This window comes from Aulostomus chinensis, chromosome 22 (assembly GCF_037954235.1).
Source record: "Aulostomus chinensis isolate RoL2024-O1b breed Wild chromosome 22, RoL_Achi_v1.0, whole genome shotgun sequence".
Taxonomy (NCBI): Eukaryota; Metazoa; Chordata; class Actinopteri; order Syngnathiformes; family Aulostomidae; genus Aulostomus; species Aulostomus chinensis.
The window spans coordinates 8,831,757-8,846,733 of record NC_141341.1 but is presented as its reverse complement, the minus strand read 5'-3'; positions in this window follow the sequence as shown (position 1 = coordinate 8,846,733).

Genomic DNA, 14,977 nt, shown 5'->3' with positions numbered 1-14,977 from the left:
TTCCTTTTTTTCCCCTTCCTGTCATTTCTCCTCTTCGTTTCCGAATTTTCCCAGCTCTCCCCTCCCTCGTTTTTCCCACTCAACTCCTCAAGATCCTTCCTCTTTCCCACTGTGAACATGAAATGATCAAAGTGCCCATTCCAGCCATGACATTTCAATTTCACACTCAACTTCTCAAAAGGGTATAAATATGGCCGTAGAGTTTGACATCTCTAGATGTCAAACTTGCAGATTTCATATGCAACTTGAACAAGTTGGATAAGTTTCAAATCAGCCTGTAAAGATTAGTTTTATCCAGATGGATTTACCATGGACAAACCATAAAGTTTAGAAAATGTTTGCCATTGAAACAAGTGGATAAAAGTAAAGTTAAATGTCTGAAATATAAGGCGCCCTTGAGGGGAAGATGGAGAGGTGAACCTCATGAACTGCGTGTACTTTTGGGTCAGTCTGGGAACCAACTGAAGCTCTCCAACAGCTTGGAATAACTACATCTTTGTTCAAAACACCTTTTTATCAACTCGATATAAATACAGTTTAAATTTTTGGCCGGTTCTCTCAAACAGGGCTGTGAGGTCAGAGTATTCTGCGACAAATGTGTCCCCAGGCACCAAGAGTTCTCTTCAAATATCTGTCTCTTACCTGAAGTACCAGGCCAATCTCGGGATAAAAAAAAACAACAACAACAAAAAAAATCAGTCACTCTCTCCCCTGAGGGTGAGCACTCTATTATTTAAGTGACCCGGAAGTATATTGACCCACGTGAAGACTATCGCACTTTTTTCAACTATTGATTTTTTTCCCCTCTCTATGTCTTCTCCAGGGCCCTGTGAAAATAAGAACCCGTGTCTTGCTGACATGGCAGTTCTTTGAGTCTTTTGTTAATCACATCAAAATACTCTGACCAGAAATATGACAAATACAATTGGTGAGATTTTGAATTTTTGCAGTGTAGTTGGTCTGTCGGTAAACTCGATCCAGCAAAACTACCCACCCGATTCTAGGTCTGCTCCTGAAGTCCTCATAATGTGTATCGAATAGTTTTGTCATATTTTGTGGATTTGATCCAAGAAAAGACACTTGTTTTTTGATAAATGCTTTCTGCAGGTTAAAAACTGAACGTACATTTCAACGAATATGTGTGGAAACGATGTGTCAAACTCCAGGGCAGCTGTTGTAACGCCTCTGTCTGTCCCTGTCGCCAACCAAGGCCCACAACATATTCTCATTTACTGACGGATGATTCATCTTTCGAATGCAGAAACACTAACACTGATTCGTGTCTGTTCCTCGCTGGTTACCTTGCGTGTCTCGCAGATGCATAAAACGTGTTCAGTGTCCTCCCAGCTGACGTCCAACTCTCACTGTTCAAATCAATATGCATGACCAGTTGTCCTCCAGCCCTTTGAACTCAGCAGGAGCACGCATGCCTATAGTCTTTAGGAAATACGACTTCCAGGTTTTGTTTCTTTCCTCATACATCTTTTTCTCATCCTGCCATCCTCACCTCCTGCCTCTCTCCGTACTGACACATGATGTAATGAAACAAAACGACACTTTTCCCTCTTTTTCTAGTCCCCCACGACTGGCGTCCTCTCTCACGTTTTTATCTCCCACATCATTCTTTTATTCCCGTTTGTTCTTTTTTTCTCCCTCCTTCCTTTTTTCTTTCTCGCTCCCCTTCCTCAGTCTTTTTCCTGTTCCTCCTTTCTCTCTCCAGAGTTCTCTGCTTTTGGTCTGTTTCATTAACAAGATTTATCTTCTCTAGTAATTACAGTACACATACACACACACACAGTATGCCAGTTACATCTCTGAGTGCTGTAGTGCTTGTTTTCCACCAGTCAGGGTCACTGTGGTACTGTCATGGACAGAACTAGGGAGGGTGGGAGGAGGGGGCGACAGAGAACGAGTGAGACATAACATAAAGAGGTGTGTATGATGGAAGCTTTTAACATTCATACAAACTGCGGTGTGTGTGTGTGTGTGTGTGTGTGTGTGTTTCTGTGACACAGCAGGGCTGCATCAGGAAAACACCTTGGTGTGATCACACTGAACACAATCAAATCTGACGAAACATCATTCTGCTGGTAACGTCTTCCTTTATTGCCCAGCTTGTTTGTGTTTTAATCTACACTCTTAATGCCTTCCTAAATGCCACATGTGTGTTTTTGTTGATTAGAGAAAAAAAGGTCTATTGAGGACCCAGATATTCTTGTTGCGTGCGAGTACCTTAAATTCAGAATCAACAGTCTTTATGGCTGCAAATATTTGCACAGTTAGATGAGCTGGATGGGACGGTAATGGAGGCACTTTTCCAGTTTGCCTGCCTGCCTGTTAGCCCAAAGGCCTACAATCTCCGATATCATAATCCCTCTAAAGCTCTGGGCCGTGCCGCTGACAGCCTGATTCATGACGTTTTCCCCTCCACGTGGCGCTCGCTAGCTAGTTGACACTGACAGAGTGACTGACAGAGGGCTTGACAGAGTGACAAAAGCAGTGTGACTGGCGTTCATCATTGTTACATTTCTGACAGACACAAAGGTTTGGTGAGAATCAGGGGAGGATGGGTTTTTTAAACCCCAAATAAAAGAAATGTTCAATTTTAGAAGCTTCAACTCTATATGTATATAACCTTAAACTTGACATCATTATTCCAGTAATTTCTTCAGCAATTGTGCAAATATTCAATGGTGCCAGATGCTCGGATACACCAGCGTAAAGTCCTCTTGTAAACAGAACATTTTGGGGTTACATATAGTTTAGACAAAAGAAATAAATTATACAAAAAAAGTCCATAAAAAAATGAACACTTAAGAATGTAATACCAGCTCTGCAGAAGTGTGTCTGGCCAGGAATTTTATGAGGAAGATCAAAAAAGAGTGGAAGAGGAATGAAATGCAGGAGGGTCCATCAGCAGCGTGGTCAAAATCATTATGAAAGCTTTTAAATAGATTGTCTCCTACTGACACCGTACACTGCTGAAGTAGGTACAAGATGGTACTGTTTTCTCTTGAATGATCCTTTGAATTTAAACTTAAAGTTGGAAAATTCCTTTACAATCTTATTTGCAGACCCAAGAAAACCCAAAATCAATGTAGTGATGACGATGCAATTTCAATGATTTGTGATTATATTGACTGCTATTACAAATATGATGTGATGATTTAAATCTGCAGAATGTGACATGGAGGCGGGACATCCCTGCGGCATGCGTCATAGTTGATGAAAGATGGTATTTCGTCATTGAATAAGTGTGAAAGGAATATTGTGCTGCCTTGTGCTTTGAAAATTGCTGTCAGCCATTTTAGGATTTCAGTTGCATTTTAAACGTTTGATTTGACTCGATACACGATCAGAAGCATTTTTGGTGGATTCCGGGAGACTCACCTTAACCACTGGCCTGAAAGTCAGCATTTTACCAGTTGGAGACAAGACTTTTGTCCCCAGCTTCACACGCCATCTCTAATTAACTGGTTTGAAGCGGTTTGTGTCCCTCTAAGTCGAACCCACACAGCGACAAACGTCAGACGGGGACACATTTGGTGAAATACACACTCACACACACACATTGATATTTGCACAGCGGAAAAGCAGTGATAATGTCAAGCTCTACGGAGGCGTGTAAATGCTCTTTATTTCTGAATGTGTGCACTCGTTTGTGTATGTTCATGTTTTTGTGTGCTTCTTCAGTGTTTGTGAGTGTGCAATGATGTGTGTCGTGTACTCAAGCCAGGAGTATATTATTGTCACCTCAGGCCCCTAACATCATTTATATGGTTTCCACAGTAAGTCAGACACACACATGCAGCAGGTGTCTACCTTGTCAAGAGAGCAAAGCAGGAAGCCTGTGTGGATGTGTGTGTGGGTGTATGTGTGTGTGAGTGATTTGTGTGGTTGTGCAAAAGCACAGGTGTGTGTCGGTTGATAAAGTTTATCAGCTTGGGGCACGTTGCTGTCGGCAACCAGTGTTGTGAAGGGAGAAGGCCAGACAGACAGTGTGTGTGTGTGTGCGTGTGTGTCTCTATGGGGATGAGGATGGCAAACATAAGCACTGCTGGTGACCCTCTCCTCATCTCAGAATGGCAAGCACGCCCTGATGACTACTTGCCCAACTAAAACCTTTGCTTGATCTCAAAATAAGTCCTAAAATATAATGATTTATGTGATGGAGATTTGATTTTTGTCCCCAAAAGGGAAATCAAGTCCCCACAATATGACTGAGGATACAGATTTATTCTAACATGATGCCATAATGAAAGGAATACCTTTTATATGCATGCGCGCGCACACGCACACAAGCGCACACACACACACACACACACACACACACACACACAGTAGAAGATTTAAATCCATTTGAAGAAGAAGAAATTCTATCAGCATATTTATAAGATGAAATCTCCAAAAACACCAATAACTGTGGTGCCCCAAAACGAAGGCGTTGAAATGCGTAGGTCTCTCAGAGCTGACTGTGCAGGATACACACTTTAATGCACAGTTGTTATAGATTTCAGTCTCAATCCTTAGAGTGTGGGCAACCAAATCCAAACATCTTTTTTTTCAAAATTTAAGACAGATAAAGTGAGGATAAACAGATGTAGGTCAGTGATGCCCGACTGGAAAAAAGCTTTAAAAAAGTTTGTCTTTGGCCCACATCCAGCTCCAATCCTCATCTTTACCTCGCAGTACATCTTTACTCCAACATCAGGTGGCAGCCCTCACTCAGGACATCCTGCCTTCATTTATTACCAACAAGGGGATTATCAGACTCTTAGTTTTTGTTTTTTGATGGACAGTGAAATCCACTGTGGTGAAAACATTTTGACCAGCTGTTGAATTGTTGGCGTGATGGGAGGCGTTTTTGCACTTCCAGCTGTTACTGAGGGGCCAGTCACGCGTCCTTCACGTGCGACAGCAGCCTTGCAGCTAAAAGAGCACGACTGTACCAGGCAGTCGTAGTGAACACTGACACTGCTCACTCACTGTGAACGAGTAAGTTTTTTTTGGCAACTATCCTGGTTTGTAGTTTAACGTTTTAGCTGGAAGGAACTCTTAAGTCTGTTTAAATGACTTTGAGTGAATAATGGCTATTTACTGGAATAAATCCACCAAGGAGGTTGCACAAGTATCCTGCATGTTGGTTTATATGTCCTGTTCGTTGTTAGCGGGTTTGCACAAAAATACCAGGTTGATATTAGCTGGGGGACATCGCTCAGTTGTGGCTGGCTGATAACGAAAGGTTACTGGTTCCACCTTCTCCTCTTCCTGGTGACTGTGCTGAAGGGACCTTGAGCAAGATACTAAACCCCAAATTGCTCCTGATGAGTAGGTTGGCAACTTGTATAGAAGCAACATAGGTGCTCAGGTTCTCTCAAGTTCAAAAATCACCAATTTAATTTCAGCATAACTTTGGTAGAGGAGTGTTGCTTGGGCTCAGGCAGAACTCATTTATTTTTGGGGAGGAACAAAGCAACAAACTGGATTGTTTTACTGAGGTGGTGCCACTCTACTCAAGCATGTAGGAAACCATCATTCAGTCAGTATAGCAAGCAATAATTTTGTACCCAATACAGCTTATTATGAAGTTTTAGGTTCGGAGGATTTGTGGGAATACACATTATTGCTGCTTTACTGCAGGTCGCGCCACAGTAGCACAGTCCTCACCATCTTCGACAGAATACTGCAATACTTTCTACAGTAATAAATCTGCTCTGCTGATATTGTTAAAAGATGAAATTAGTCACAGCCCTTTGTTCAACGCCGTTGTGGAACTGTAACTTGATATTAATGCTGAGTGTGGAGCAGCAGACCAAGTGTGAGAAATGCTTCACTTTGAGGTCCAGCAGATTTATGATCAAGCTGGAAACGCAGATGAGCCTGTTTCCATCAGTAATGAGTGTCGTGTCACGAACAGTCTGAACCGACGGTGTTTTCCTTTGAGGATCACAGGACCGAGGCAGACTCTTACCTGCAGGATGACGGAGGTGGAAAATGGTTTGCTCATGCTAATAGCTGCAATGTATCAAAACATGATGAAACCAGCTAGTCTAGACCTCTGTTTTGTGGCGCATTTTTGCAAAAGTGTCATAAAGAGAAGACAGGCTGGTTCTTCAGAAATCTCTCTTGGTCCCGTTGCATTAAAAAGTATCTACAAGCAACAAACAATCCTGTTGTTATACTGTCTAAAACTGTAATTTCAACATTTGAGTTTTAACACAATCTTTCAGTCTAATACTGTGAATAATCGAGTAACGGAAATCATTGGATTCAGTGTGTTTATATGCACTTTAATGATGAGATACCTGAAAAAATCTGGTGAAAATGACTGTCCATAATTAGAGTTCTCTCCAAGTACACAACCTACAACTCATATTTACAGTTCGTTTCAAAACATCCACTCAGGTTTTCAACATCACATTTAAACTGGTCACTGTGTGGGTGTTGTTCGGTTTGGAAACTAAGTTATGAAAGGAGTTGTGGTAATGAGACAAACTTGAATGCATCTTTTCTCTGCTTTTGTCCAGAAATATGCGTTGTACTGCAGTCGCTCATCACGTTTTCACTTTAACACCATCTTCCTCCTCCTTGGTGGTTGTCCCAGGGCGTGTCCCCACATGGCCAGTACAGGGAAACTAAATCCAATCAATCTTTACGTGTGCACGAAATATGAAAATCTAGGTGTTTTTATCGTATTCAACATAATCCTTCAATGGCCTTCAGCCTGTGAAACATATCAGACTTTGCCTGAAAATATCTGCCAACCCACAAAAAATCTGCTGATTGATCTGTGAGTGTGGATGTAAACACACTCCCTGAAAGAATGCGGGGACATTGTTTCGAAAAGCTTCTCACATCAGCTGTCTTGAACACTTTTAAGCTTTCTTGTGCATTATTCTTGTGTTGGAGAGGCCACTGACTGACTGCTGGCTGCAAAGAGTCACGCCTGAGCATCCTTGAACGCACCAGGAAAGGTGGCTGAGTGACAGTATCTGCTCACAGCTGCAGTGTCACCCTGACAACAACAAAAATAAGCCAATTTTAATGTTAATCATCTAAGTTTCAAGTGTCTGCTGACTCGCCTGCACAGCTTCACTGAATGTTTTGTGTTTAGTTGCGAGAGGACATCCCTCCTCCGCAGTGCTCTGACCTCATAGTTAGATCATGATGATCACATGTGATCCTGGCTGCTGCTGTTTGCTCTCCACACATAATCTTATGTGCACTAGATGGCACTGTTGCCATATGACACTTTACTCACACACACACACACACACACGTAAGCAGATATTGGCCAACGCAACATTATATGAGGCTCAAGAGATGGAGGGGCGCTTTCCCTCTATCTATCTCCTTTTTTTGGGGGAAACATGCTGTCTTTCTTGCTTAGTTGTTTTCTCTGTCCTGGCTCTCTCTCTCTCACACACACACACACACCACCTCTTTCTATTCATCCAGTGTAATGTATCGTTATTACAAAAACAGACACCCCATAAGACTAAAACCCACTGTTACTGCTGCCAAAGTGATGAAAAATGTTGGTGATGAGCTGTAGGCGCACGCCGCGCTCCGTGTGAAAAGGAAATTACAAAATGGTGGTTTTCTTTTTTGAACATGCATCTACCCAGATTCTATCACACCCACATGTAGCTGCAGATGTCCACTATCTCTTTAGTGCTTTGCTGAAGAGCACTTCAGGAGAGTGGGTTACCTCTCACGCTGTACTCCCACACTTGATTCTGACTGTGGGAATTTAAAGTATCGTCTGATGGCATCTCCTCTTCGGAGGACGTGGCCGTTGCCGCCTGTAAGAGGACAAACCCTGTGTCAAAAATGTCTTTGAAATTTGTGGTCATCTTCACCCCTCATCCTAGAATATCCTTTGTCCAATTTCTGTGAAATGTGTGTGCTGTAGAAAGGGGTAAGAGAATGTAAGGCCTCGATATGTTTGGTTATCAACACACATACTGTACACACACACACACACACACGTACTGTAGATACAAACAAGACGCTGTCCTCTCCAGGAAAACATAGTTTGCCCTGAAACTATATTTACTTTACATTTTCCCTGACAAGTGGCTTTTTTGTTGTGGAGCCAATAATGACAGTCCCCTCTCAGAAGTAAAAGTGGATGTAGTGTAATGTTGTTGTAGCGCCACAAAACCTCATCGAGAGGCGGCTGGCGCGGGCGGGTTGGGTGTGTGACTTTGACATTGAAGACTGTGGTTTTCATCTTGTCTTCTAACAACAGTGAATGTGTGGCACCAGATCAGGAAACTTATGAGTTGTTTTTGGTAGGTAATGTGTATTTTTGCTGTTTATTCTCGAGTACTAGTACACTGAGTTTCTGCGCAATAAAATCAACGTCTCTTTGATTTGCGGGACGCTGCAACTGCGGAAGGTTATTGGTGCCAGGCAAAGGAAAGGAAGAGACGGAGAAGGTTTTTTTTTTTTTTTTCCCCCAAGTTTTGCATATTGAGAATAAGGATTAAATGTCAAGAACTAAATTGAAAAGTTGACATTTGTTAAAATGGTATTCCAATGTAATACTTGACTTTTCAAATGAGTTTTCAACATTTCAACTTTATTTTTGACATGCAGAGTAAAAACTTTTTTTCTTCCATCTTTGGCCTCATTTCTTTAACTTTGCTAACAGCAGCATGGACAACATCGGAATCATTGTAGTTTATAAAGCACCGCTCAGATGTCGTCACCCTCCTTTTAACCAGTTAATATGAACTCTCCACCGTTTTGCTTTTAGAGCAAAAATTTGTGGATATTGAGAACGTGGGATGAAAATCTAAATTTTTTTGGGATTAAAACTGAAGAAAAGTCCTGGGGGGGGGGGGGGGGGATTTCTTCTCCTTACAACATAATTTGCTACAATACCTCAAACTAATTTCTCAGTAATCCATTATTAGAAGCGAATACAACATCTGTTCCTCCTTGCTGTTTTCAAGGTTTATTAGTACCCAAAGGTATATTTGCTATGCAGACAAGAGATCCAGCAGTCAGAGAAACACAGATGCGGAGTTAAAACATTTAAAACAGAACAGCACTAAAAACAGTACGTTGCAACAGTTGTAACACAACGTCACAAGACAACAAAACAAAAGAAACAGTCAAGCAGGCTGCTGTACCACATCGCCAACGCGCCAAACACCAAAGTCACTATAAGTCGAAGACAAGACCATGGCTCCAAGTGCATCAAAGGGCTGCTAATTAGGATCAGTATCACATGAAGAGAACTGCACCAAAAACTCAAAATCAACCTTCAAAATGGCCCAACCTCATTACAGAATCTTGATTGCTTCAGCAGAAGATTTTTTTTTTTTTTAAATCTGAGGACACATCAGTTCTAAGTTATGATTAGAGACAACAGGTTAGTTATTCATCAACAAAATTTCAAGAGTCATCTCAGTCAGCGAGCCAGCACGACTGATGTTTAAAGGGTGCCTGCCAAGAAACTGAATCTTCCAATGAGTCAATTCAACCAAACAAGTCAACCACAAACTCCTGAACACACGCAAAATCTTTCCAAGTTCACCAGAAAGCAGTTTTCGCTGTGCGTAAGGGTGTTTAAGTGAGGACAGTCTTGAGTGACTGCTTGCTTAGCGAGACGCAAAATGGCTGGACACCAAGCAGTGACAGTTCAACCATCACATCTGATTTACCAGATGGTTGCTGGAAGACTCCTCACACTGACAGCAGCCAGTGCGGCTCCTGTAAACCGCAATCCTGCTGAAAGGGTGGACATGGAAACCACCTGTCTGGAAATGAAATGTTTTGACAGGTATGATAGGGTTTATTTTGTTACTGGAATCATAGAAAATAATCCATGACTACAGAAATAGTGGAATTTGACAAAATAAATTAGAAATAAAGGAATAAGGATAAATTGCACTTTTTTTTATCCACTTAGCCGCAGCAGAGTTCCTTTGCGAGTTTTTAGCAGAAAATAGGCACATGCACTCTTGTACTTTTAAACATCTTAACACTTTGCTGTGCAGTTAGAATTCTCATCTGTACATTTTGAGCGTTTTCATGACTGTCTCTTGTAGCCTGTTTGACCTGAACTCGTTTGTCCGTTTACTCTCGGTGCGATTTGTTCGGAGGGGGTGGGAATGCAGCAGTCGGATGTGGATTCAAATAATCCAGTTAAAAGCAAACTGGTTTGTTTGTGGTATGATCATGATCCAACCTCTATCCCGCCCAAATGCAGGACGCATCTTGCATTCTTGGATCAAACCACCACTTGATGTTCTGCCTGTGTGAAACCGTACCAATCCAAGACGGAAACGCACCGCGTCCACCTCCTCATCAACTGATTCAGACCGGAGCAAACAAACTAGAGTTGTGAAAGCACTCATAATCAAAAAGTGGACCAACAGAAAAGGAGCTCAGTTCTTTTTGGCTTCAGATTTTCACTTGATTTGTGAAGAGGGAACTCGGTTGTCTTTGTGCTCCACTTCAGCTCCAGAGGCAGCAAACATGGCATTGCAGTGAACCGGAGCGCTTTGTCTTTGCACTGTACGGGATAACTGAGCTTGGACTTGGAGCGAACCCAACTGAGACGAGCTCCCAGGGTGGTCTCGGCTCCGCTCACTTCAGAGGAGTCCGCTTGGAGTGTTCGCACATCAGCAAATGCTGACTCGACGGTCTGAGTCCGCTTTGAGGGCTGAAGGGGAACAGGTGTGAAAACACCCAAAGTGAATTAAAAAAATAAAAGGTCATTTAATTGAATCACATGTGGATGACGTGACACTGTGGGTTTATGTGTTAGGACAAGCACATAAACACCCCCCCAAGGATCCTTTTTATGAGAACAACACTGAGGGGAAAAAAAAACAATTTTTGTGCACGGAGCATCGTTCAAGACGCACCTGTGGAATTTGATTCATTAGATTAATTGACAAATGCAAATTTATTGCAACTTCTTCTCTGAGCCACCACCTAAATATGTGTGGAAGTAAAGTAAGACCATCATCCATCGACGCTCGTCTGACTGACTTCAGCTGCTGCTCAGTGATTTGGGGGGGGGGGGGGCGTGTGTAGTGAGCATGATACATGACACAGTCATTCCAGCAACATCATGCTCACATATACAGTGGAGCCAAAGCATGCAGTAAAAATGCACTGCATGCAGATTGTGTTGTCAAAATTTTCATTTGTTTTGTCAATTGCGATGTGCAGTCATCCAGAAAGAGTAACCTTGTGTCTAACACACGTTGTGCAGATGTTCTGGTGTTTGTTTGTGACACAATAATTATGATTATCCCCTGAATAATTCCATAGAATCATGTAAAATCTAAATATCACCTGAGATATAGCAATGGTTTTCTGCCGAGTGCGAGCGTAGTCGTCCATCTTCATGCTAAATACTTTTTACGAGTGAAAGGACAAGTGGACGACCCAGACGCAGCCAGTACGGAAGAGGTTTATGTCATCATGGAAAACTGACAGGTGGAAATAAACTAACCTTCTTTTTTTTTTAATCCGTTTCAATTCAGCGTAATTTGCTGAGACAAATGTGAAATAAGCAGAAAAAAGGGTTTATATCTCATCTTAAGGTCAGCAATCGGATAAAGTTTAAAGGACGGCTTCTGTCACGTAAATACATCTTAGTGACGTTAATCAGTTATACCTTGGAATATGCAAAGCTGCCTCCGCAATAAAAGTGAATTCAGTTTAGTTTCACCTTGACTAGCTGCACCATTGAACCACCCCTCACAGCAGTGCATGTTAATGCTGATCCAATAATTCAAGAATACTTGAATAATACAGAGCTTTGTGATTCTCGTTCCTTGTTTTTACTTATTTTGAGGTACTTTAAAATGCTCCTCCAAGCAGTTATTAGTAAAATATTACACTAGATGTTTGTCTGGCATGTTTTTGGCTGAAAATATACATTAAATGAATACATCAAAATCCTTAAATCGCTCCTGCTCCTTGAAAATCTAAAGAACATATGAATATGCAGACAATTATATCAACATCTGCAACATCCACTCTTCCTATTTGCGCTCTGGAAGTTTCAACCTCATACTAAAGAACACCAGACCAGATTTGGCCTCCAAAATATTTGTGATGTCACAAATCACGCTCATAGAACCGTCTCTTAAAATCAGATTTTCATGCTTGCAGAAAAGGCCTCCACTTCCATCAATGAATGTTAAACAGCCTTCTAGTGTCAAATACATATATCACAGTAGAAGCAAATAGAAAAATACCTTTTTCATATGAGGGGGACTTTAAAACGGTGTCGTAAAAGTTGTAAAGTATCTGACACCTTTTTAATTTCTGTGGGTAAACACTATCCCTGAACCTGCTGCTCGGCCATCTGCAATATTGCAAGTCAGGGATTCTTCCTCTCCTGTCGACTTGGTGCAGGAAGAATCCTCCCCGCGCTGTAGCCCACTACAAACCCCAATAACCACATGGCCAAGGCCAAAAGGAGAACATTTGTCATGTTCTCTGTAGTAAGTGAAGCAGTTTCAATGTCACATCCTGCACAGTGCTCCACCAGTTAACCTACAAAGACCTTGAATGATCAGAGAAACATGCGACATGAAAGCTGTGCCGCTGCCGCCGCTATACCACAGACCCCACCCCCACTCCGTGATGAGCTGACCAGTTGCCAGTAGTTAACATTTCATTGCTGTGTTGAATTCTGGCCGCTCTTAAGTGCGTTCAGACAATGCAAAGATCACTAGATCACATCAGCAAAGATATTAAGCTCTTGTAACAGGCTGCAGGGACATAGCGCATGTACACATTTACATTCAGGTGGCGGTAAAGCGCTATCTTTTTCAAGTGGCTAAATGTTCCTCCCTATAGAGAAGCAGACTAGAAAGGGGTTTGTGTGTGGGGGTGGGGGGGCAGAGCGGAGGAACAGAAATGGAAAAAGGGAGGAAGATGGTGTGTGTTTCAGCATGTCAACACATAGCTATTTCCTGCGCAGCATTCTGTCTCTCTTCATATCTCACCCAGGTGTCGGGGGAGTGGGCGTTAGGCCGTGTCTGGGGAGACCACACGCACACACACACACACACACACACGCACACTCACACACGTAGCCTTGAGAACACTAGCGTGGCAGGGATGGTTGGTCCAGGGGCGGCAGTGTCAGTCACTCCATCACCCTGGTCTAGGACAGTCCCCCAGAGGATGAACACCACCCCCCACCCCCTGTTTGCAGAACCAATAAATACATTTTTAGCATACACAGATCAAATGGTAGATCCTGATAAATGTTCTAGGTCTTAAAACTAGTAGTGGTTGTTTTTTTTTTGGTTTTGGTTTTTTGTGACATGTCAGATGAATTTCAACAATGTGTCAGCTTCCAGAAATCATCTTGGTTGTGCTCTCCAATAGATGATTTTTTTTTTTTAATTTATCAGCAAACAACTCAGAAAATTTGAGCATATTTAATTGAAACTCATTAATGGACAGTGAGATTTATGTATTCAGCTCCTTGTGATCTGGAATCACTTTTTGGTGGTGGATCTGTAGAGATGGGAGAGGTCTGCTCTCTCGGAAGCACTTCGCTCCTCCGTACTTTTTGATTTATTCCTTTTAGATATTTTTGAACAAGGTAGTAGAACGAGACCATAGTACATGATGCTTTTCATATTGAAAAATAAATAGAAAAATATAGTCGAATAAAACCAGTTTGAATGAAGTGACAAATACTGAGGATGATCACAATTTGACTGAGGAAGCTGAAGGATATTAACACCACCCGAATTCACACCGGCTGCACAGCCTGAATGAAAACTACAGTAATGGTGACAAATCCATAAACGACATCCAGTGATAAAACTGAAGCGTTGTTTCTGATAGCTGCTGAGTGGAGTGAGCTGTTGAGGCAGTGACATCGTACAGTCTTGCCCTTCAGAGAGAGACAACCTATTCGTCATCCGGCTACAGCTGCTGTTGAAAGGTGTAAATTGATCATTGAAAGGAGTGGCAGAGTGGAGAGAGAGCGCGGAGGTGATTTATTAATTGGCATCATAACAGATGTCCACATGGAATACGCACAGATTAAAGTACTCTACATATCCCAGAAATAATCCCTTCCATCAATGCGCTAAGATTGCAAGTGTTGAATTAATGTTTCGAGCACGCATCACAAACCCCATCCTCAGCCATTCGTTAGTGTTAATTAGAATTGATTCAAAATAGTTCTATGAATAACTGAAAGGTTTTATTGACATTCCTTTTATGGGCGCATAAAATCTCCTCAGTAGGCTTCAAAAACATATACGCAGATGATTCTTTTACTTTGGTTTGTGGGTGTGAAATGTGACACGGGATTCAGATGATGTGTGTAGTTGTTGGCAATACTTTTCGCTGGAAATAAACAAGGAAAACAAACCGCAAAAGACGTGATGGCGACATTAAATTCTGGAGACAAAAAGAAGAGTTTATATGAAGCATAATTAAGTTCTTTATGACACAAAGGAGACACACACCACATTTCTCCTCTACTGCTGACAAACACAGCAGAAGTAAATTCCATTAAAGAGAAGCGGGATTTGAAGACTCAAGACCACACAGCAGTCATCATATGCAAGCTGTGTGTGTGTGTGTGTGTTGGGGGCGCAGGAGGTTTGGATAATTAGCACTTAGGATAAGTATTTATAGATATTTCACATCCTTACCATGTACTTAACTACACAGCAGATGCCAAGTTTGATTTTATATTCTTCTAAATCTTCAAAAACTCCACTGCAGTTGAACACGCACGCTTCATCACTCATATCACATCTCTACCTCTCGAAGCACAGTTGTGGTATCGTAGTATTCATCTTTTAGGGTTGTATAAAAGAAGATTAAACAATTAATGGAACCAAATCCTTCAGCAGAACCTTCTCTGGATGGTCAAACATCTTGGATCTGGGCGGTAATGTATTTTCCAAAATGAAAAAAACTGGAATAAGTTCAGTAGAAAATTACCTCGGTGATCCAGCCA